Genomic DNA, 25531 nt, shown 5'->3' with positions numbered 1-25531 from the left:
CCACTGTGGTAATACAATCACTAGAAAGGGTGGAAATGTTTTCTTGGGGAACTGTGTAATAACTTGAAGAATTGAGTATATAAATATTTGCATTTATATATCAAGATACTGGCTCTTGTTGCCACAATGGGACTCATTATATATTTTCAGCCTAATATCAGGGGAAGAAAACCCAGTACATTTGTTTTCATTTTTCAGAATAGATATTTATTCAGAATTAGAGCTACTATAATTTGTAACTGGTTGAATTTGGTAACAACTAATGTTTACAGTGTCCAAACTTGCATATCCCACTGAGGATAAAGAAATCCAAACTGTGAATTTAGGATTTATATTTCAAACATTCATTAAAAAAAATAATCTCAAAGATAAGCAGTATTAAGAATGCAAGGGATTCCTTTCTACTGTTTTACTCAAGTTTGTGTACTCCATTTGATCTTACAGTGTATGACAAGCACTCTACTGCAATTATTATATTTCTTTCCCATGAACAGGATACTTTAACATGAATGCAGAAAATCAATATATTGTTACTGCAAGACTGTTCTGATTGTCATGAGAAAACTCATCCCTGAGCCTCAATACTAACTTCTCAGTTGTGGATATATTTTCTCTTCACCCTGGTCCATTTATTGCAGAATTCACTTCTGCTGGCAATAAATCACCTTTTCCTTTAAGCTCACTCTGTTTAAGCTTGCTTTCTGCTTAACTCACTATCCTCAGTTTGTCTGTCTCTTTCCTCAAGGAATTAATGGCTTTTAAGGCATCAGATGTTGACACAATCTATTAAAGCCCAGGTGTCTTCAGGTCTCTAAATCTTGTCCCTCACACTGTGATTTCCCCTTCTGTCTCTTCAGTGCTTATTTCAAATTCTGTTATGTTCCTTAGAAAATCTAGTCCATACTCTGATCACCCTTTTTGTAAATAAGTTTCTTGTCCATTTTCCTCAATCTATATTACTGATATTAATTAATCAGTTTTGTTATTTACTTTCCTGATAGTCTTCTGTCATGTCTCAAATTCCTCTTGACTAATTAAATTCATTAGAAGTATAGCTCTGATCAAAATTTTGTACTGTTTTTCTGACAGAAGGACACGACGAGGCAGGTCTGAGCTGGATTTTGTTTCAGCCCTGTCTTTGGCAGAGTGTGAACTGTTTCCTGAATTATTACAGTTCCATTCAGTAAATTCTAGTTCAACAACTGTATATATCTTTCATTAGATGCAATGGCTTTTGCAGTGCTTGCTGTCATGATGGAAATCAAATGCAATGTGACCTTTCATGATTTTAAGAATGGCAAGGAATCCGAGTAAGGTCTATGATAATTGCACCTAGGTGATAACTCTCTGAAAGGTATTTCGTAGTGATTTATGAAATAAGCAACCCTATTTTTCAGGCATACAATAGTGAACTCTCAAATAGGAATATGATAAAACAAAGTTACCTGCAAAAGTTAATAGATGCTACCTGCCTATGTTAAGCTAACATGGGTAGAAAATTTTTTAGATAGAATAGCAGAAAAAATAAAATCCATTTAGTTTTGAACTTATTTTGAACAAAGGAGCTCAAAGACTGAAAATGCAATTTGAAGGGAAATACCACTTAAAAAGAAAATGTTAACAATTATAGGATTAATAAAATCTGAAAAAGAACTAGGAAGCTTGTGTGACTTGGACTTACTTTATCAATAAGCTGTAATATTAAAAAGAAAATTTTGAAATGAGAAATGTGAAAGTAATAATTAAAGAATTCTGAAAATTTAAGAGTTACAGATCTGACTTCTTGCCTCTCAAGCAAACGAGCAGCAGCTCAGACTTCCTGCAGATTACTGTAAGTTATTTTGGGAGACTGGTCTGGTATATGTAGCATGGGGAAAAACCAGAAGCATTTGCATGTCTTATCCCCTGCCAGCATGTGTGTGCCCCATGAGTATTTTCAGCCAAAGACTGAACAAGAAAAATATCTTACAGCACTTGCTCTGCTGAGCTGCAGAAATTATCTGCAAAGAGAAGGGCTGCACAATTCAGGAACTGTATTGTAAGGAGGGGGAGAGAGATTTGTATCAAGGCCTTTCCATCTGTATTAATTTTCTCTTGGCATAAAGAGAAATAATGCCCATATTTCAATCACTCACAAGTTTCTACATGCATTATGTGTAAGCAGCATGAAATGTAAGAGGTTTGTGATTCACCTAGGTGAAAGAGGCTACAGAGACTTTAAATCATTGTCTTAATTATGAAAAAGGATCATTGCACTGCAAAGAGCATGAATCAAATTGAATGGCTCAGAAGACTGCCTGCTGGCCTCTAATAGAAGTGCTTTGAATACTCCCACAGTAAATATGAGAAATAGACCCACTATAATGAGCAGAGATTTACTCCTCTGAGCTTAACATTTCCACTTGATTGTTGCATTCTGTCCAGGATGAGACATTTGTCTGTTATTTCTGCAAGTTTGAACATTTCTTTATACACTGATCTAAAACAGCAGGGAAATATATGTTCCTATCTAGTCCATACACTATCATGGGACACCTTTCCATTACTTTTCAACAAATCTTCACATAATTTAATTCAAATTATATGATATGATGTAACCTTGGAGACTAGTGAAGGAAGCCCCTCAGGAGTGCTAAGGACCACCAAGTAGGTCGAGAATACAGCAAAGTAATTGATTTCACTTTGTGTTAAAAGAAGACTCTGTGTCACCTCATAATTAGAAACACTGAGCATCACATGTATCTTAGGAGAAAGATACTGAGGGGAAGTAAAGGTTTTCAAATCCATTTAACCCGTTTTCACCCCAAATTTATCAATCGCCATTGTATCTAATCTCAGTCAAAGAACAAGTCTATGAAGAATGTATCTTGCTTAGAAGTTAGATATTGTAGTGATTTAACCCCAGTCATCATCTCAACCTCAGACAGCTGCTAAGTCACCTAGAACCTTGTGGGATGGGGGAGAGAATCAGATGGGTAAAAGTAAGAAAACTCGTGGGTTGGGATAAAGACAATTTAATATGTAAAGCAAAAGTCATATGCGCGCTGCTCCAGTATCAATTTCAGAGTGAAAGGCAAATTCTTTCTGGTTCTTCTGAAAGACAGCAAAGGGGAAAATGCCTACAAATGATAACTTGTTCCACTAAAAACACAGTCTAGAGAAAGACTCTTGTGCTCTCTCTGTTAGTCATAAAAATATTAGAAGTTATTGTAGTTCATGAAAACAGTAATTCACGGGTCAGCAAGGAAGCAAGCCAGGGAGACTTGCCATTTCCTGAATCTTCTGTGTGTCTTCAGCAGAACTGTTTCCCCCAAACTTGTCTTCTGTCTCACAATAGGACTTGAAGTCTTCAGAGAAGGAGTGTGCATGCTGTGCTCCAACTTCTGTTTATGCCTGCCTCAGTGAGTATGTGTTTGCATTTACCTCACGGAGAAAAGATTGCAGAATTTTCCGTGTTCTTAAAGGATATGTGCAAATATTTTTTTCAGTACTCACATTTTGCTCTTTTCATGACTGCAAGTAACTGTTTTAGCTGTCATCAGAAAACTCAATGCTTCCAGTAGAATAGATTTTATAGCCTTGGATTTTAATTTTATTTTAAGCAGCTTTCAAATATTGAATAAGTTAAAATATGCGAAACTAATTGCACATTCATCAAAGCAGATAAGAATTTCCTTTAAATCTAGCTTTTATATGTAAGTTTTATTTATGATATGGTTAATGCTAGGCACAACCACCTATACAGTCCCTGTCATCTAAATGTAACAACTGAGAAATATAAGTCCACTGAAGTCACAGCACAATAAACCATATGAAATAAACAAGACTGACAAACTAATCTGCGTAGGTAACTTTTCTGAATGTTCATGGCTTTCATGTACTCAGAAAAATCTTGATCATTTGTGTACAACAGAAATATATATTGATGCCCCAATAGATTTATTCTTATTTTTACAATGTCCAAAAGCTTGCCAAAACCCAGTATTTTATGGAGCAAACAGTAAGGCATGCTCCATGTTTGGAAGACTTATCTTCCTTGTTTGTTACTGACTGGAGGATTAGTTAATTTGGCTTAATGGAACTGTCTTCTTCTAATGCCTTTCAGAGGTTGCTGTTACAAGAATATATTTATCACTTGGATAAAAATTGGGAAAATAGGGATAAAGAAAAGAACCAAAGTAGAAATAAATTTTTCAAGAAGGGGTTAACATTAGTGACCTTTTCTAAGTGCTAAATCAGAGTTTAGCCAAGGAAATAAAAAGGCAATGTTTTTCCAAATTAACTTTTTTTTTTTTTTTTTTTCCTCCCAATTGAAAAAGGAATCTGAGAAGCTCAGTTAGACATTAGGAGTTAAACATTATTTTTCAGAGGATAAGATATTTGGATAGGCAATAGAAATACCATAGTAAACTTAGTTGGATTTTAAGAGATGTACTACTCAGTGCATATATTCAGATGTACTAATCAACGCTTATATTCATGGACAGATTACCAAAGAACTAAAATTAGGAAGCATCTCTGCCCTGTGGATGTGACTTAATATCATTTCCTCTGAAACATGTTGGTAAATTTCCTACAAAGCAAATATCCTAATCAAGATCCAATTTAAATCCAACTTCAGTAGATGTTAGCATACATAGGTGAACAGGCATCTGTCTTGGAAATCACTGTCAAAACAGAGCTATTAAATAAATCACTGCTGTGATCCAGCATAACCTTATGCTTATCATCTCTTGAATGTTACTGACATAATGATCACATTCTGACAACATAACACTGGATCTGACATTATCTCACCTGTCACACATCTAACACCAAGGAATACAGTTTTATTGGAATGCTGCATCACAAGATTAATTTAAGATACCAACATTAATTCTGCTGTTAATGGTATGTTAGTGTAATTTCAAGATCAGCTGTTACATAACGGGGAACAATTAGCTGAAGCAACAACAGATCAGAAATTCTTTAAGTCAGAGTAAAAAAGCTTAAGTCCAAGTTACCTGTTGGTAAGAAAGAGAAGGATTTTTCAGTTAGCACCAGCAATTACATCCAATCTCTGAACATGTCCTGTGGCTATCTGCTGTTAGCTTTCCAGCCTGATCTTTGCAAGTGAAACATCTGTGTCTGGTGTGAGGAGTTCTCTGGAAGGATGCAGGAAGCATCTTCTGCTATCTGCACTGTTCGTAAACATGGTGCTTCTGCCTCAGGCCTCCTTACTGGACAGAACTCCATGTCTGGCTGTATGTACTTACAGATGTTAGTAATTACAATTCAAGGATGTCTTAATTTTCTTCATCCCATCCTAATCTTTCCATTTGCTGTCCCTTGTCTTCAGAACCACCATGGAAATATAACTTTCTTCTTTTCACTTAATTCTGTGTTTGAGCCTCTGTCCCCAAAGGTACTGAAATGGTGTTATTGTCATTGACTTTCAAGGGAACAGGGTTTCACCTGTGTGATCTCCGGAGAGAAATGCAAATACTAGGTCACAGTATCATTCTGTCATCAATCTCCTGTGGTTGAAAAATGCTCCTTGTTGACTTTTTCATTGAGGCTGCAGGGTTTAAAAGACAGGATAGAGAACAAAGTCCACAGGCTATGCTTCATTTCTCAGGATTTGAACACCAGGGTTCAATTACCAAATATTGCTGTCACAGCACCTGATTTTTAGGCACCTTGGTAGTTAATACCGTGGGTCCTGAGATAAGCTGTCTATAGAACTTATGCAGAGGATGCTGTAAACAGACAACACTATATAAGAGCAGAGTGGTCCACCAGACCTGGAAAGCAATGCCATAAAGCAGTGAATATGAAATGCTGACACCTACTAGTGCTTTGGTACTTTACTTAAGGTTTACTGTAGGTCATCTACGTACTGTGAAGCTCCACAGTCCCAACTACAGTATTGATGTAAGCACTTCTCTTAGACCGTGACTCAACAGGAGAATCTTAACTCCAATATTCCTGCTGGTAGACCTCATCACTAGGCTATGAAGTCACTCTTGCACCTTCTCTCTTTTTCTGGTCCAATAAATAATGAGGTGTATAAGATGGAAATCTTCAGTAACAGGGATGCAGGAACCCAAAACCAGAGTCAGTAATGGTTATGACATTTATTCTGTAGGCAGGTTCAAAACGTCTTTCCAGTTTTTTGGGAAGAATAACTACTGGCTGGGAAAGAGGACTAGAGCAGTAGTAAATTATCTCCCTTAAACCATGTATTGTGCAGAATCTCACCTGGTATTTCCAGGAAGTACTCTTTTTTTCAAGAAGTGCTGCTTGGGTAGCAGCATAAAGGCTCATAAAAGTCTTTGGGCATTAAATAAATAAATAACTACCACAGTTTTTAGTAAGTCCTGTATAATAAGGGTCTACTGGTTTCAGGTAACTCTAAGATGAAGTAGTAAATTTTGAGGATATAAAATTTCAATTTGTATGCCAAAAGGAGAGTTAAGTTGTCTAACCTAAAGAGCACATTTTGGAAAACTTCATTTGGCTCCTCTGTACAAGAATAATTTTAATCTGCAGAGAAAGTCAGTACAAGGAAGTGGTGTTTACAGAAAAGTAAAAAGAGTCTGACATTGTTTTAGCACATTCGAATGATGGAAGTTACTATGCTGGTTATACTCACTTTCTGCTTATAATGAGATTGTTTTGTGAAAACATCTATTAGGGAATTTAGCTTTATGAGTGTGCTGCGACTAATATGAAGAAAGTCTGTGCTTTGGAAAGGAACTCTCTAAGAAGATATACACCACACACCCCTTGCGCCACACGCCCCAAAAATTCAGTAGCAGAAGTTAAGGTAGTCAAAATATTTAAGATCTACTTTACTCAATTTATAGAAGTTGATTTCAATCCTATTACATTTGCTCTCATGGTGCAATTTGCCTGTTGTGGTGCCACGTTGAGTCCCAGCAGAGCATCACTGCCTGTTCCCACTGCACTGCTGCTGGCATGGCACCCTCTGGGGTAACCACTGTGAGGCATGCAATAGCAGAACACATTTCTGCTGAAGCATTCATGCAGCAGCCTGGTGCTTTGTTTAAAAAAAACACAACCCAAACATTCTAAACCAAGTCCCCACAGGTAAGGCAATGTCATTCATTGCTACTAGACATGCACACATGGATGGAGATGATAAGAAATGGTGCTGAGAGTTGTCATGCAGGTGGTAGGACAGAGTTTGGCTCTAAAGCAGAGAACTAGTCACTCTGCATTTAAAGTGGAACTAAAATCTGATTTTATCTTTAAAACAGTTGACTGTTTAAATGTTGAAATTTTATAGTTGTTGAACGGAGAGCAATAAACTGGTTTGACTTATGGTCTTAGGAGGTGAAAAGATAAAATAATTCTGACTGTAAATCTAGAACAAAGAAATTTTAAGGGGAAAGCCTGTCTCAGAAGAATTGAAATAGACGCACGCATGTCACAGTACAATGAGAGAACAGGCTGATAAAGAGACTACACAATAGTTCTTTAAGCAGTCTTAGTCTTGGTTTACAAAACCCATTACATTAGGCAAATTAAGTACATGTAGACTGTTTGTCATGTTGCACCTATTTTCTTTTCTATGTTTAATTCCTCTTGTGAAGGAAAACACCTCATTTTGAGGAAATTGTTCAGTCTTTGTGGAGCTAAAGATCTTATATCCCAACTGGAATGATTTCTGGATGAGCTCAATTCCATTTGGTCTCTTGATTTATTGTGTTTTATAATCAGGGCTGTAATAAGCTAATGACTGAGTCCTGTTTTAGCCTCTTTTAAAACCATTCATGCTGTGGCTTTATGAAATCTAGTGATACAAAGAAGAGGGATAATGCAGAGTTTCTTCTGATAATAATTCCATCTTCCTCTATCTTCAACTCTTCTGTGAGAGTGGGACAGTAATGGATATTTGCCTCCCTTCCCTGCCATCCTTTCTCTTTCATACCAGAAATGCCTCCTATCAAGGCTTTGCTTACAGAACTGCAAGATGAAGCTAAATCAGTAACTAAATTCAGATTTGTTTATTATGTGTGGTTCTGATTTAAATACAGGAAATAAAATTTTTGACAAATAACTTACCTGGCGTCTCTTATATCTCTGTGAGCATGCATACATAAATACATACATTTTCATATAAGAACACATCAGGAACATAAATTTGGTTAAATAACTCTTTCTGTTGTCAGATTAGACTCTGGTTTTTCTTTTTTCTTTTCTTTTTTTTTTTTTTTTTACATTAACAGTAAGGGAAAACACAAATGAAGGTGGGAAAAAAAAGAACCTGATGGATGTCACTTTGTAAGATTCCATTTCCAGACTGTTGCAAACCATTAGCTTATCAAGGGACTTTAAAAAAGTAAGATATTTGGGTAATAGGACCTATTACTTGTGCCATATCTTGTTGTTATAGAGGGTTTTCTGAGTTATTTACTGCTTTCAATGAATAATTAGTTCATTAAAGAATAAAATTAATTGCAGTTTAATGTAGAAAACATGAAATTATATTTAATTCCAAATTGGAATCTTTACAGGCTCTGTCATGCCACCATGGCTACCACTACAATTTTGTGCAATAAATATAACACTGGGTATAAAAATTAGTGTTGCCATGTGGCAAATGAAAATGAAAATACATCATTAGCTATATTGTGGTAAATTTACATTGTAAACATATAGCACCCTCTAGGCATAACAATAAGAGTAGTTTGAATATTTTTTATAGGAAAAAAGATATCTGAAAATACATCTTAAAAAAATAAATTATTTATTCAATGTCACGATTGTACATGTCTAAAATTGTAATATTTCAAGGTTTTAAATTATTTTTTTCCTCCATCACTTTATGCAATGTTCACTGCCAATGCAATTTTTGTCAGATAGGTAACACATTGATGTATTCCCAGGTGGAGCACTGATATATGCTAAGATGGAATTGGACTGGAAATTAAAGCCGAGCCCTGGAGCAAACTAAACAACTAGAAAAATACACTAAAATGAATCATACAGAACTTTTCAAGCACTATTAAGGTAGGATTTATGTTCCACGCAGGAATTAAGCAGCTAACATGATTCCTTAAGTTGTGCCAGTCCCTCCACCCTCAGCTCTGGCACCTGCCTTACATCTTAAGTTTACTCAGCTGCATTTGTTCCTTCCCTGTCCAAAGTGCCCATTTTACACATACACAGGTGTCCAACCTTCTTCTCACCCCTGTATCCATCAACTTTTGTTGCCCAGGTCTTGTCATTCATGTCCCCATACAAATAATCTGTCAGCCTGTGCTTGCTACAATGTCCTTCATTCCAGCAGGACTGGACCATAAAGTACCTGTGCATTGCTCAGGAGCCAAGGTCGTCAAGAAGAACTGAGAATCACAGGTGAGTTTTTGCTAGTCTGAGTCTTTGTGTTAGTAAAGAATGAGCACAGAGAGGCAGACAGGTTACCAATCAGAATTTGGATTACATCAGCATATTCATCAGGAGAGATTAAAGAGTGATGGGATTTGGGGAAAATATTAATATGAGGTTATAGGGTAGGCAAGTGCCAGTGTTGCATCCAAGTTTACTCTTTAGTGCTGCAGTCTCTACTAGGTGCTGTACCTAAAGGTTGAAGCTGAACACACATGAATATGCTCTTTAAAACTGATTTACTTAATGTTGTTTACAAAGTAAAAGTTGTTACTTTTATACATGATTGCCTAATGTAGAATGGCAAAATATGATGAGTGGCAAATCAAAAAAGTCTCCTTTTCCTCTCTAAGGTGAGTTAAAGACTGCCAGCATGTTTCTACTAGGTAGTACTGATCAGCATGGTGTCCTTGGCTGAGAGAAACATTACCTATCTCTTTATATTTTGTCCTCATTCACAAAGGGGCTGTTGCTGTTGGACTTTGTTCTTTGTGCTTTTATCATGTACAGGCTGTTTTCCACTCGTTAGAGGTTTCTTCTCTGGTCTCTTTCTTATGCTGTAAAACTGGTTCTGCTCAGCTCTCAGTGTTCACTCCTGTTGTGACTTTTATGTAACCATTTATGTTTTGCTTAAAGCCTTGCCATCCTGGCTGTCATTCTGTGTAGGCAATCTTGGGGAGCCTCTGCTACAATGTGCTAGACAGATGGACAAGCACCAGATGAGATCCTGAATTCAGACAGGCTGAGAAGTTTTGAAGAAGTGAAAGGTAAATGAAGAGAGGAAAAATGTGGTAATGGTGGAAATAGGCTGGAGAAATGTTCAGTCAAGAACACACAAGGTTTGGTTCCACCCCTGGTATGGCATGCCAAGTCTTGAACAGGCTGTAAGGACAAAGCCTTTGCAGCCTCCTTGGCTGCAAAGACATATGCTGTGTCTTACACTCAGCTTCCCTGAAATTAAAGCTAAGAGCTGTGTTCTCTGCTGCTTTAACACAGGCACTATGCATTCTATGTGATCTTACCTGAGTACAGCTGATTCAGAGTGAGGTTATGAATCCTGTCACCCTACCGTCACAAGCTGTTCATGAGCCACCTCCTTTTAACAGTTACTTGCTCTGTGTACTCCCAGAGGTCAATGTCTGCTTCCATTTTGCTGACCTGTACCAGATTCTTCTGACCTTTATGTGATTCTCAGTTTGACATCCTCCACACTTGGCCTCAATGAAAAATTCAGGCAATATGTCAGTGCTGCAAAATACAGAAAGAGAGGTCTTATGTTCACCTGAAAAGTTCCTGCGTAGGGTGTGGGGAAGGAGGGAGCCAACAGCTGGTAGCTGACAGGTTAGGTGAAGAAGAGGCTTCTATTGCTGATTTTATACTGCAATATCTCTGATGTGGAATAGTTCAGCCCCTGGTGGTCTGTGTTCAACCTGTGGCCATTTTTTCTCTTCTGGTGCAGGTGATAGCTGGGACAGAATAAGTGTGGCTGCAGTCATGTAAACATCAGGGCAATCCTCAGTCTTTTATTCTTTGTGAAGTTCTTTGGTTCTTTCCAAGTGATGTGAGAAGGAAGAACTTTGGCATTCATTTCAATAGGAAAAGGTCAATAGCCTTTGCTGGAAAGCAGTAAACTTCTTGATAGTAATTAACTACCATAAGAATGTATCTATGTAGGGAGGAGTATTTATCTCCTTTTTATAAATGTTAAATGTTTAAATTGCTGTCCTCTGAAAATCTTGTTCTACTTAAAGCACCAGATCATAAATCTGTTTTTAATTATATATATATATATATAAATGCTAAAGGCTCTGTAGGTGTTTCTGTGAGTTTACTGATGGCAGAATTGCCTGTTCAGCAATGGCAAAAGTGTGACTGCACTCATGTAAACATCAGGGCAATCCTCAGTCTTTTATTCTTTGTGAAGTTCTTTGGTTCTTTCCAAGTGATGTGAGGGCTGTGTGACCTTTTTTGCATGCCATGATTCTTGTTCTTCAGCTGATGGGGAAATACCTGTCTTTCTAGGGATGAGGGAAACTTGAGCAGCCTTGTCCATAAGTGTCAGTGGAAGACACGCAGTGCACCTTGCTATGAGTACCCCAAAGAGAAACTCACCTGCTGTGGCAGAGAGCAGTTCCTTTCCCATCTGAAAAAGGGGCTTCCGCCTTCTGCCCTAAACCGGTGAGGATCCCCTCTGAAGTGTAATGTTCTTGGAGAAGGCTGCTTGAAAAAAACATTTTGCTCTGAAGCCTCATCTCTATCTGCAAGAGTAAGAGTAAGATGACTTGTATTTGTCTCAGACCAGGAGAGTACAGGATTTGGAGAGAGAGGGAGCTTGGACTGGCAACAGAGAACAGGTCTGTTTGTTGAGCTTGAACTTGTTTTGTTTATTCAAAGTTATCAGAGCAAGTGCCATGTACAGGAAAACCATCTGTGCTTTAAATACACATTCTGCTGTTGGCTTTCCCTGAAGCTGAGGCTGCACAAAGCATAGGCAAAACAGCCCATTCCTCTTCCCCTGCTTCCTTCTCACAAGCTGTGCTAAAGCAGAACCCGGAAGCAATGCTTGGCCATGCAATGTGGTGGCTGCCCCAACCTTGAGGGCACTGCTTTGGCTCACTGGCAGTGTGTATCCTTCTTCATCCTGCACTCTGCTGCTGGCTCTCAATATCTATGCAACTTTAGTCTAGCCGTCTTGACATTTTCTGGCCTATAATGAATTCTTGCTGTGTTAGGGACCTTGTGTAGCTTGCTGGCTGTTGAACAAAAGTCTAGTCATATATTTAATTTGCTGTTACTCTTTATCTGAAATTTAAGAAATTAACCCAATAATTTATGTTTTTAGTGTGGACAAGCATCTGTTATGAGCTCCTGACTGTCTGATAACACTGCAGATTCTGGAGATACCAGAAACAGATCAACTAAAAATAGTATTATTTAAGCTCTAGGGGGAAAATTGCCCACATCAATTAAAGAAACAAAACCCTGTTATCTAAATATTGACTCTAAAACTACTTTATTTGGACTTCTATGGAAATTAAGGGATTGAGAAGAACTGCAGTAAGATAAAAATTACATTTAAATTGTTAATATTTCTCTAATATACATGTGCTGAGGTAGAAAAAAGGGAATCTGTATGAATCAGTAACTGCATGCAAGCAAGTAATTATCCTGAGAGGATGCTATCAGTTTGGTGTGTGTGAGGCTTTTGCTAGGGGAATTTTTTTTTCCTGTAAGAATCACAATATCAGCTTCATAGCCGTGCACTCTGGCATGTTCTCTAAAACAGAAGGCTCAGATGCAACGAAGTAATTGTCAGAAAAGAAAATTTCTGACAGTTGCTTAAATAGTAGTTTTCTAAGCATTAGTGCCAAATCCTTTGCTTATTGCAACCCAGGAATAAAAGACAATATCAGCTTTTATCAGATAGGAAGAATGGGCATGTGTTCAATAACTGGAAGTGACTGTGTTGTGAAGTTCAGAATTTCTAAAAATGAAGAATCAAATGTTAATGAACCATGGACTGTGAAAATAGAGGATTTTTTTCTTAGTTTCTTTTGTCAGCTGTCCCTTTTGTCTATGAATTTTTTTTTTTTTTTCTCAGGGTCCAAAGTCCCTGCTCAATATTTACAGAAGTCAGAAAGTTTGTTCCTTCTCTCTAAATCCTCACACTTTTAATGTTTTTCTTTTAGCATTGACTTTTCTCACTTTGGCTGTCTCCAACTAAATCTAGCTTCTTTTCCTACTTTTACTGAAATTGTATTTCTTTGGCAAGGAAATAGCTGACTTTAAGCTATTAATTAAATGACAGGACACAAAAGACTGATTTCCCCTCTATGTAAAGATGTTATTTCTATACATGCACTCTGGCTAGTCTGAGATCCAGGAAATATCAAGACCTTGAAACCTATTTAATAAGAATATTTTGATAATTCTGCTAACACAAATAACTACCTTGTTTCCCATAAATGATATTCATGCTCATGTTCAGACTGTTAAAATGCTGTCTTAGTTCAGTTAAGTGCAAAGGAACCAGAAGTTATTCCACAGACATCTAGGAAATCTGAATTTTGCTAACTGCCTAACTCCAAATTTTTCACTGGTTCCAAGCATGGACCACTTGCAAGCAAGGGAGAACTTTGGCATTCATTTCAATAGGAAAAGGTCAATAGCCTTTGCTGGAAAGCAGTAAACTTCTTGATAGTAATTAACTACCATAAAGACGTGTTTAGATGTAGAGACAAAAAGCCTGTCTCTTACCTTCTCATTAATTGCTCAGTATATCTGACCCATGAGACTTTTGTTAAGAATGTATCTATGTAGGGAGGAGTATTTATCTCCTTTTTATAAATGTTAAATGTTTAAATTGCTGTCCTCTGAAAATCTTGTTCTACTTAAAGCACCAGATCATAAATCTGTTTTTAATTATATATATATATATAAATGCTAAAGGCTCTGTAGGTGTTTCTGTGAATTTACTGATGGCAGAATTGCCTGTTCAGCAATGGCAAACAGAGGCTCAGTCTCTCACCAGTGCATTTCTGACACCATTTATTTTTCAGTGTTCTATTTTTTACTATGGACATTGGACAGTGTTGAAAGAACAAATTGGTTGGTTGTTTTTTTCTGTTGCATTCATTGTGGTCACAAATTACCTAAGTATCAGAAAAGCATTACTGTAGTAACTTACCTCAGAAGTTAAAACAGACTAAAATAAACAAAAAAAAATTAATTTATTTAACTTCAAGTGTTGAAACTTTGAAAAGAAGAAAAGCTCTTTCAGAGCAGAGAAATATAGAAAGACACACAAATACAGAGATGTGTGGTTGTACATTTGTTTTCTTTGGTGTTTTGGTTTTTTTTACTTTATATGTTCATCTTTAGTCCCTCTGTCTGCCTGTGAGGCCTAATCCACACAAGAAACTATTTTTGTTCTGTCTTGGAGTGAAGGCAGAACTTCCAGAACATTTTGCAGAAAAAAGTGTGTTAGAGTATCTCCAAAAATAACAAAAGTAATGGTATATGGGATTACCTCTGGAAAACTGGTGGCGAGTACTTCTGTATAAGGAGCAGGGCTTGAGTACAATGCATGGAGAGCGGCACATTGAACGAGCAGGACTAAACAAGATACTAGCTACTCACTGTGTCAATATTAAGTATGAAGTGCACTAGGAAATGCACAAGAAGCCCCAGGAGAAAAAGTAGTATGATAATGTAAACAAAGACCACAACAATACATAAATTAAAAAGATCTGCACAGCACAGTCACTCTTAAAAAATCCTTTTTTGAGTATGTTTTTTTCTCAGCCTTGGCACTCTTGTTCAATGGTCCTTTTCCATGTCCCTTTACGCTTGCCATTATTGTCAGTGAGAACAACTTGATAAATAGTTGCAGAGAGTGGTCTTTTCTTTGAAGATTCGGGGGGATTCTTCCCAGCAAGACAAATCCATGCTGTGAGCTATCTTTTCACACATAAGATTTTGTCCCTTTACCATTCCTCTGAAAGTGCAAAATCAACATTTTTGCTACTTGCAAAAATGTGGACTCACAGTGTCATCATGAGATATAAAGAAGAAAGGAGATCCAGCTGCAAACAGAATGTACTTTGCAATTAGTAAAATTCTATTATAGAGGAAATTGTCAGCTTTAATTTAAATTGTCATGTTTCCCCTTTAACAAACATGAATTTAAAAGAGAGCCTAGATTTTCTTGTAATAAAGAATCATCAGTATCTTAAGTAAGTCATGTAAATAAGAGGTTCTCTGGGCTGTTTGTATGAAGTGAAGGGGAAGTTTTGTTCTCCGTCGGCTCTCAAGATACTCTCTGAAAAGTTCAGTTTGGTGGGATAAGAACCACTGAGGTACTGTCAAAAAATATTCATTCAAAATGGACACTGTCATCTTTGAAATTTGTCTGCTTTCTCTTGAGCTTTGTCTAAGAAGTTTTCATGGAGCCCTTCAGCTTCTTATGCCCTTAAAGAATTGGTTTAAAAAAACAGCAAAATGTTAAAAAAAAAACACACAACAGGAATTTTATTGCAATGGTGAGTACTTCCCCATAGCTTGCAAGACTTGGATGAGGTTCTTTGTGAGTATAAAGAAAAGGACCATAAAGAAAATGTTCCAAGTCTTAGTTTACACCATTCATAGTTACAGAAATGCATGTGTGTAAAAGAAAGTCAGAAAAATAATTCTTCATAGCAAAGAAAGCCATGTAGACAACCAATGGGTAGACAAAGTCATTAATCTACTGGAATTATTAACAGCTGAGAACATGGAGCCCTTAATCCTGCACTTGAAGCTGGCTGTTGGTATAATCTGTGTTTCATGGGGGAAAAAAAGGGTGCTATTTCTTTTGATATTTTGGCTGCCATGGCTTCAATTTGATAAAAGGGAAAGTAATAACCAGTAATATATAACATTTACTTTACCAACATGCAGAGACACTACAGTCCTGATCCAGGTAAAACACTTGGGCATATGATTAAAACCAGTTGTGTTCTGAAAAATATTTCAGCAACTGTTAACTGTAAGTATCTTGTAAAGTTCTACTGAAGTCTCTGGAATTTTAATATGTGCTTACAGTTAAAGTCCTAGTTAAAGCACACATAGCTAGGCCTTTTCTTAACAAAGTCCTCACGTACATATTAATGCCATTTTCTCTTGTCCTCATATCTTTCTTTATGGTACAACATTTTTTTTCACAGTTTTTCAGAATTCATAAAATCATTTTTCAAGGATGAATTTAGGGAACAGCTGGGGGCAGATTGTTTTGGGAACTGAGACTTAAATTGGCTGAGATACTAGAAAACAAATGGATGTAATCTATGAGATACTAAAGGGTTGGCTTATTAAAAACCCCCACATTGGCAATGATTCGATAAACACTTTTGTTGGGATGCAGCACATAGTATATTAAAAAAGCTGTTAATGAAAAATGAATATTACAGTGTCTTTTTGGCAGGCTGAATCAGTATGCTTATTTTAATAATTGAGTTTATTCTGCAAAATGTAATTTTCCCCCTAGAACAGAAAATAAAAATATGGCATAATTACCAAACTTCACCTTTTTCCTTTCCTACCCACTTCACTTTAGTGCTGCCTACTCTCCTCCAGTCTTTCTGAAGCTGTGTTAATCTATAAAGATTCAAGAAAGGCTTGGGTTTTTCTCATGAAGAAAGGTCTCTTGTTTTCTGAAGAGTGACAGTTCCAAAACATAGACTTTCATTTTTTAGACCTTATATGTTTTATTTTCCCTGTGTAAGATCAGAATTGATAAATTTATGAAGCTTCCCGTGTTCCCTGCATTTAGGGGAAAATGAATATCTGATTTGACTTACAGCCCATTTCTCTTTTTAAGAGGTCAGATAAAGTGTGCATAGGATGGATAGTGTATCACTCCCTGACCCTGGCAGGTTATCACATAGTGAATAAATCTATTTCCCTTACAATTTTATATTTTATGGTTATCTCTGTCCAGGCTGCCTATTGCAGTATGAAATTTCCCATATATTTGTTTATTTTGCTTTGCTATCTTCAATGTGGATATCTTTCCAGGAGAAACAGGTCTCTGGAAACCATAGAAAGGTAAAATAATTGTATTGTTTGGAATATCCCATTTGTTTATTTGCATCTTATTTTTCTGACTTAGCAGCTATCACATTAGATTTAAAGACCTCTCAGACTAAGAAAATTACATGGCATGAGCCTGAGATTCTCTGCTTCCTCACTGCCTCTGAAAGTGTGTTTATATGAGTTTTATCTAATGTTAAAGGTAGCCAAAGTACCTAAAATTGAGCTGATCACAAGAGGTGCTGAACACCCCTGGAATTCAGTGTGAGTCTCATATTAATAATTCTGGGCCATGTATTTCAGATGTCAAATGCTGTAAGTACTCAGGTCCGTTCAGTGTCATAGCTTTTAAAACTAAAATGTGATAGAAGTGTTTTTCCCAGGTAGATACAAAGCCTAAGGTGTCCTTAATATTTACTCAGGCGCATTCAGAGGAAAGCTGCTGAAGAAATTAAAAGTGTTGTTTTATGTATGAAAGAGCAGAAATCAGTTTTGCGGATTTTTTTTTAAGGTAAGAGAACAATACTTGAAATCAGGTACATTAACAGCATGTTCTTGGTCTTTCAGCTGGAAGGAGTACCTTACTGAAAAATAAAAGAAGACATTTTTATTTTAAAATTTTCTCAGTAAAACACTATATTCACAACTGTAAGACATAAAGTTACAAACATTACCAGCCAAGAATTGTTCAGGATGTTCTCCATTTTGAAACTGAATTTCCATTTTTGAAATTGGATTTTGAAATAGGATTGTTGAAGTTTTGTTAGATTCCTATTTCCTCTCCTTTCTTTCAAACAGCTGGAATTGGAAAAAATTTAAGAGAGGTTGACAATGTTTCCTTCCTTTTTCACTTTTGATTTAGATTTGCAAAAGCTGACAATTAAAGACAAAGTGTCAGTAACATGTTGCTAGACAAACATCTGCTGGGTGGGATATCCCATAAATAATTACAAAGTACAAATCACTGTTTATGCACGTGTTGAGTGTGGAGATTTCCCAGCCACTGTGATAAACTGGACTGATGATCTTCGATGGGGTCATGATGAAGGGTCTGTCTCTCTGCCTGCCAGAAGCAGGTGGAGTGCTTTGGATGTGTTTCAGCTTGTGCTCCATGTGACAATAGGGAATTCCAGATCCAAGACAGCTGCTGCCCTGCAGGTCAAGCCAGGGAATATAACTGCCTATCTTGAATGGAGAAATATGGGTTTAAAATCTAGAGACCACCAACCACATTAGAAACAGCTGTTGCTGCTGTTTAATTTTTTATGGGTGTTTGTTGCAGATATTCACATTTTGCTCAGGTGACGGAACTGACTTTCTGTTGTGCTGAGGGTGAGCAGGGTGACCTCTGAATGCCTCAGATTGTGATAATTTCAAGAGTTACATCAATACTACTGAGTTTCTATATGATTTACCAGTTATCTCTGCTTTGGGGGAAATGGAAAGAGCATGAATACAGTGTTACAACAATTTTATCAGATGATGGATGCACTTTCAACAGATTGGAATAGAAGTGCTAGAGAGTGCCTCCAGATACGGCTGTCTGCTTAAAAATTAGCTCTGCCATAAAAGCCGTTAATAGACCATTTCTCATGACCTATTCAAGCCTATAATCATTGTCCATTTTATTTCATACCCCTCTCTCTAACACAAAGACACTATTATTCTTCCAAGTGAAAATAACATGTTGCTTATGCAGTTCAGTTAGAAAAGGCAGCCCACGTTTCCACAGTTTAACAGCTTAAATAAAGTTGTATAGACTTGTATAGAAAAGTGTGAAGATACAATTTGTGTCCCCCAAATGTATAAAAAATATTGATAATCAATGGCAATTTTTTTCTTGGTTTTAAGAAACAATTTTTTCTAAACAATAAAGCATACACAAGCTAAAAAGAGTAAGATTTGTCCTATGCATCAGGGAAAAACTTCCCAACTTAGGAGAGATTGATTTCTCCCTGATTATTGAGGATATCACCTGCCACAGAGACTCACAAATGCAAGAAAATTTCAAACCTTTTTCAGCTACCAACTTGAAGCCCTATGTCTAATTTGCATAGAAATTATAGGGACTATAATTACCATTGCGTTTTTCTTAAATGCAGATGTGCCTGAGAAAGGCAAATACGGATCATTTAGTAATCTTTTACAAACCTCAGTGAAGTGTCTCTCAGCCTCATCTGTAACCTTGGGAAGGGAAGAGAGGTGATACTTTCAGGGTTGTCACCTTACCTTTCTCATAGGCCATAAATACCCTGTATTTTCACATCTTAAGGGATATCAGTGGAAGTGTATAATTTTTTGATCAAAAAAGGATGCAAAGAGGCGTAAAGTCTGCATAGCAGTTTGTTTAGCAACCACAAACTGAAATGCAAAATCTATTTTTAAGTTCCTTTTAAGTACTGTACATTTACCATTGTATATTTTAATAGTAAAATATATAACAGAAATATACCAATGTTTTAATGTGGGTGAAGGTAGCAACATCACTTTTTGATGGGTGAAACTGAAGATAGTAAAGTAGGAATAAAGCTTTACTAATTGTTGTATGTAAACTGTATGTTTTATCTTCCTTTTCTCTTTAAACCTGTATAGTATTGTGCATATATAGTGAGGGAGGGAGAAAATAAGTATCAGAGAGACATGTTTTAAGGATGGCTCTTTGAAGCTGTCCAGAATTTCAAATGTCTAGTGGCTTGTCTTTAAAAGTGTCTTGTAAAACTTTGATTTCAGGCACAGGAGGTGAGAGGATAAAAGAGGTATAATACATTTAATTTAACCATGTCTGTGAAAAGTATCCTTAGGATACATTTCAAAGTTGTGAATATGTATGTAAAAACTACAAAATCTTACAAAGTACCTTTTTTTTTTTTTTTTTTTTCTTTTTTTCTTTTTTCCACATAGTGCATAATTTGAATCTGGAGTATGTTTCTACTTGAAGTCATCAACATAATACTTGCACTGGGTTTTGAAAAGTGCAAGACTTTTATAACCAGTAATAAGATTAAAATAAGGGAAATAAAATTTCACACTTCAAGGCATAAACTGAGAAGTCATGGGTCTAATTCTGGCAATCTACAATACTGGTTAGAAGAATGGTATGGATAGGTGGTATTAACTTTCTCCCCTGTGTAAATCAGACCTTTGCTGGAGGCAGCTAGCATACTTACTGATCTGATTGCCACACAGGATCCTAAGATGAAGTTGTATACACCTTCCAATAGTGCCTCTGACTTTCACTTCTGTGCTCTACTTTTACATTTTGAATTATTTGTACTTGAAGCCATATTTAATTTATTTGTCATGTTTTGGCTTTGTTTTGCTGTAAATGATATTGATATCTTAAGGTTTCTGAAATCTATGGAATGATATTATAGCAAGGCTGAGTCTAACTTCTGTTCAATTTGTGTTCCTGTCATGCAGAACTGTCTCCTATCAGATTACTCTGTAAATGCAAGCAGGAGAAAAGAAAAACAATTATATGGAACAGAAGAAAAATGAAGGGGAATAAAAAGGTGAGAAATGCACAAAACAATCACGGATTACTCAAAGTTCACTAAACCACAAGGGCATTACAGCAATACAACTTTCTTGATAAGACTGCTCCATGTGTCTTGTCCTATTTTCTTTCATTTCCATAGCGATAAGTTCCTAAATGAACAAAGTCAAGCTCGATCAGTGTCTGGGTAAAAGAACTCTTAGGCACTGTGCATGTATTACAGTTGTGAGGTAAATTTATTCTCATTGGACCTTGAGCTAGTATTAAGGGAATTCATATTGTTTATGTTGGGTGTTTTGATTTTAGGTGCATTATTGAGGACTCATCATGGTCCATCGTATTTTTAAAATTAGTTTATTGGAGTTTTTTTCATTTTGGAACAGAGATCAGTCATGCTGTTCTGAAAAAGTTATTATTTAAAATTATATGGTTCTCAGTTTTATTATTGTGAGCTGAACTGGTTGGCATTGGTATCCATTTTCTGCCCAGAGAAGTTGTGGAATCCCTCTGCATTATTTAAGCACCACTCTGTTGCCTTGCAGTAGCGGGGTGTACAGCTGAGACAAATTTAGTTCAGACACGTGTCCTTGCGGAAAAGCACTGTGAATTTTAATGTGGCTTTTACCTTACATTACAGCTATATGATTTACAACATTCTTGATTTGCCAGCCTCTTCTCCATTGCAGTGTAGATTCTTGAAATTAAGTATATTTTAGTGGTAGGATATGAAAAATTAGAGGGGAAAAGTTGCTTGTACGCAAGTCAAAAGCTGATCTTCCAAAAATTTGAAAGATTGTCATATTTAGTTTGTGCAAGTGCCTTTTTAAATCTGAGATATTGGCTTCAGTGTTGTAATTTAGAGATTTGACCTTGGCTCTGAACTTGAAAACTGGGAGGGATTTGACTTGTTCTCACTCCAGTTACAAGACTTTGTAAGGAAAAATGGCAGAAAGACAATTTAAATATTGCTTCCTTGTGTACCACAGCTGCAGATATATAAATACATTAGCCTAGCGGAGGTGATAACAAGGAGCAATGTAGGGAGAAGGAACGACCTGCGTAACAGTGAGAGTTATATATATTTTAATTAGAGGATCATTCTAAGTACAAAAAGGAAAGCTCATATAAAACTAATACTTTATAGCTCAGATCCATAATTTTAATGTAATAATGAATACTGTGTTCATAAACCTAAACCTTTTGTTTACCTAAGCCAAAACAAAATACTCAGAAAGACAATATATCATACATGGTCTCCCTTTTTTCTCCTAGTGTACTTCGCCTGTGTCTATGCTACATTTTTCAAAACAAGTATGTTCTGTATGTTACTTGCATTACACCTGGCATACTGCTAGTGCTACTTAACAGCATGGGTGTGCTTAACAGCATACAAAGGCACATCACTCACACTTCTAGTTTCTCAAGAATTAGGAGCTAGGTTCCATATATATTTCGTGTCAGCTGAAAAATCTGACAAGAGTGTGTTTCCATAATGCCATAGTTAATCGCCTCCTTCAGGAGCTCCAGTGAGAGGGAATAAGGATCACATTAAGGTTAAGTACATGGACACCTTGTGGAATACATGTACTGTGTGCAGAGCACTTTCCAGTAGCCTACTTCAGCCTTGGTTTCATCTGTTACATTTCACAACATAGGTGATTTTAGTAGAGTTTTCTGAACCAGTGAAAAAGAAGAGAACAACTCTAAGGTAACAAAAACAAAACATCAAAACATACAAAAACAAAAAGAAAAAATCAAATAAAACTTAGAGACAAGAGCCTTTTCAACTGAAGCATTAAGGAGAGTTCAAATGATTCACATAGTCCTGCAACAGTAGTAGAACTGCATTCAGAGAAGGCTAATAACATTTAAATCTTTTTAAATATGTGAAAACTAAAAAAACCTTCATAAGCTAGAAATATTGCTTTGGTGATCCTGGTGAAAGAAAGGCATTCTAATAAAAAAAAAAATAAAAATGTGAGAAAGATGAAAGGTTATTGCTGTGCAAAAAGTGAGATAATATATTGTTTTCTACAGATTATGTTTTCTTCAGATAGCATTTGTTTTTCCTAGATTTTGATAAAACACAATAATAATTTCTATGAGTTGTCACATGGGAAATCTTGCTATGCTCTACCTATATAAACAACAACAAAAACCTAACAAAACATGCCAAGAGCAAAAAGGTTAAATGAAAAGATCTTTCTTCCTTTAGTTGAAGTATCTTCAAGTCCTCTTACACCCTCAGAGAGAAGAAAAGCTTCAATCTAGTAAGACTGGATTTGGTATAAAGGTTTTGGTTTTTACATAATTGTTAATAGCCAAACTCAGCCTTGGTTACTGAACAATACTGACTTATTTAGCCTCTTAGGTATTTACTGAAGGTTATTTCCTTAGGTAAAGCAGCAGAGATCACCGTTACAGATATGATATATGGTGACAAATACAGCATCTGATCTAGCTATGATCTTGATGATCAGACTGTGTCTATGTCATCCATCATAGGTGCTCCAGCTGTCTTTCCTCCTGTCCTATTATTCAACAGTTACAAAGGAAAAATGTCATTTTGAGGTTGTATGGTAATACTAAAAGTGTGATAAAGTCATGCCCGTTCACTGACATAATTGATCTCTGCCAGACAAATATACTTTCTCATAGCCAGTTAGAACTTACTGTATTAGTTCCAGTTCTGTGCCCACTTGTCCTTCACTGATGTGGTTTCATAACAGCTGATTAATAAGCACAATACAACCACTCACTCACTCCTCCCACCCCCCAGTGGGACAGGGAGGAGAGTAAGAAAGAGGTAAAACTCATGGGTTGAGATAAGAACAATTTAATAATTAAAATTACATTAAATAATTCGAATACTAATAATAATTGTATGAAAAGGGAGATAACAAAAAGAGAGATAAACAAAATCCAAGGAAGACAAGGGATGCACAATGCAATTGCTCACCACGCACTGACTGATGCCCAGTCAGTCCCTAAGCAGTAATTGCCCCTCCTGACAAGCTCTCCCTAGTTTATGTAATAAACATGATGTCCTATGATACGGAATGTCCCTTTGGCCAGTTTGAGTCAGCTGCCCTGGTTGTTTCTCCTCCCAGCTTCTTGCAGAGAAACTGAAAAATCATTGGCTTAATGTGAGTATTGCTTGGCAACAGCTAAAGCATAAGTGTGTTATCAACATGATTCTCAAAACAAATTCAAAACATAACCTTATACTGTGAATTCAAAGAACTTCCAGTAGGAATTCAATCCATAAGTATTTACTTTATTGGTGAGATGAATTAGCTGACAGTATTGGATAGTATTTGAAGTACAGTTGATAGATTAATGACTGGTTATTTTAACAGATTTGCTATAAATACAATTCCATTTCAATGCAATTTTATGAATGGCAGGCTCAGTTTGGGGAATCTGTGCTTCTGGAAGAGAACTGGGATCCTACCGGATGCGTCTGTGTTAGTGACTCTGTGAGCTGGAGGAGCAGCAGTCTTTAGACGTGGATTTACCTCATGTCTGTAGCTGGAATCTTAATGTACATACTCAAGCATATCTCTGCTGTTCTCAGCGTAGTTCCTCTTCTGGTGCAAGCAAGGCTGAACTCACACTTGAGAGCATGACCTAGAACGCCTCACTTGGAATCTGAGCACAAGGTCCTAAAGCATGTAACTCTGTAAGTGTGCAGCACATGTCTAGGGTGGGCAAATCAATTTAACTTCTTTGCTGGTAAAAGTGCCATGTAGGCCATGACAAAGTGTGTGAAGTCAAACCTCTGCATGTTTGATTTCTCTCTTTGTACTGCGCTGGTGGGAATACAGATACCCCTGAAGTGCTGAAGGTCAATGTGCTCTGCAGAACTAGAGTGCAGAGCTAAGAGCTCTGGTCCCCCTATATTTTGTTAACTACATAAACTCTATGCTTAGCTCTGATTTTCCCATGTCGTGAAAAATTTGAGAGGTTTCAAAGAGAAGCTGCATGAATGATCAATGTGCTAACCAATATATAGCTATACCTCAAAGTGACAGACTACACCTAAATAAATAAAGTTTTTGAAAGGAAAATTTCATTTGTGACTTGGTCACAATATGCACAGGCTGTTCTGGAAACAGAAAAATGCTTAAGAGAAGTCTCCTTGGTGTCATACACAGAGGCAAGTATAAAAGATCCAGTACATGGAAGCTGAAACAAGACAAATTTAGGAATTAGGTTTAGCTTAGAAGTTAATTAACCACTGCAACAGCTCATGTAGGTTTCTGATGGATTCTTTGCAACTGGAAACTTAAAAATTAAGATCAAAGCACAGCAATTTGACAATGGGATGAATTTAGGGAAAGGCCAAGTGTTAGGTGGAAGACTAGATTACGTGATACCGTTGTTCTCTTCTGGCTGTAAATCTTACTGAAAAATAGATGTCCACTACAAGTATAATCTGTATGTGCTGGTCAGGTGAGCTCTGTTTAATGGCTGCCTGGGATGGAGATGGTGTGTTTCTATTTCTGTGTCTGGGATTCCTGTGGTAACACGGAAGTTACAAGTACCTGAGCCAGACCTTGTGACTGTCTGACTACACTTGCAGGTGCCAGGGTGGGGAGAAAAATATGCTCAATGCTGCCTTTTGTAGACAGGAAATGAACACATCCAAGACCCAGTATAAAGCTGCCAAGTTCATAATGGCTAGAGCTACTCCTAAGACACTGTTCTTTGGTTGATTGTTCCTGCTCAATGTGTAGTTCCCACTGGAATGGGAATAATACTGTTGTGTGGAAGGGACAGGATGAGTCTTAGACCATAAACAATGGGCACCTGTAGCTGCACATTATAGGTAGAACCAAGGCCAGGCTCTGCTCCTGTACCTCCTACTGCAGCTGTCCAAAACAAAACAAAAGCCACACATAACTCTCCTGGCAGGCCTGGACAGAATGGTAGTGATGCTTCTATGGCAGGTAGACTTCCTGGTTTCAAAACATGTTTAGAATGGGTAAACTGGTGGCTGGAGGAAGCCAAAATAAAAATTCAGCATGTATGCACTGTGGTGACTCACAGTGCACTGCTCAGCAAAGG

This window comes from Chaetura pelagica, unplaced genomic scaffold (assembly GCF_000747805.2).
Source record: "Chaetura pelagica isolate M959 unplaced genomic scaffold, ChaPel_1.0 scaffold235, whole genome shotgun sequence".
NCBI lineage: Eukaryota > Metazoa > Chordata > Aves > Apodiformes > Apodidae > Chaetura > Chaetura pelagica.
Note: the sequence above shows the minus strand (reverse complement) of the source record.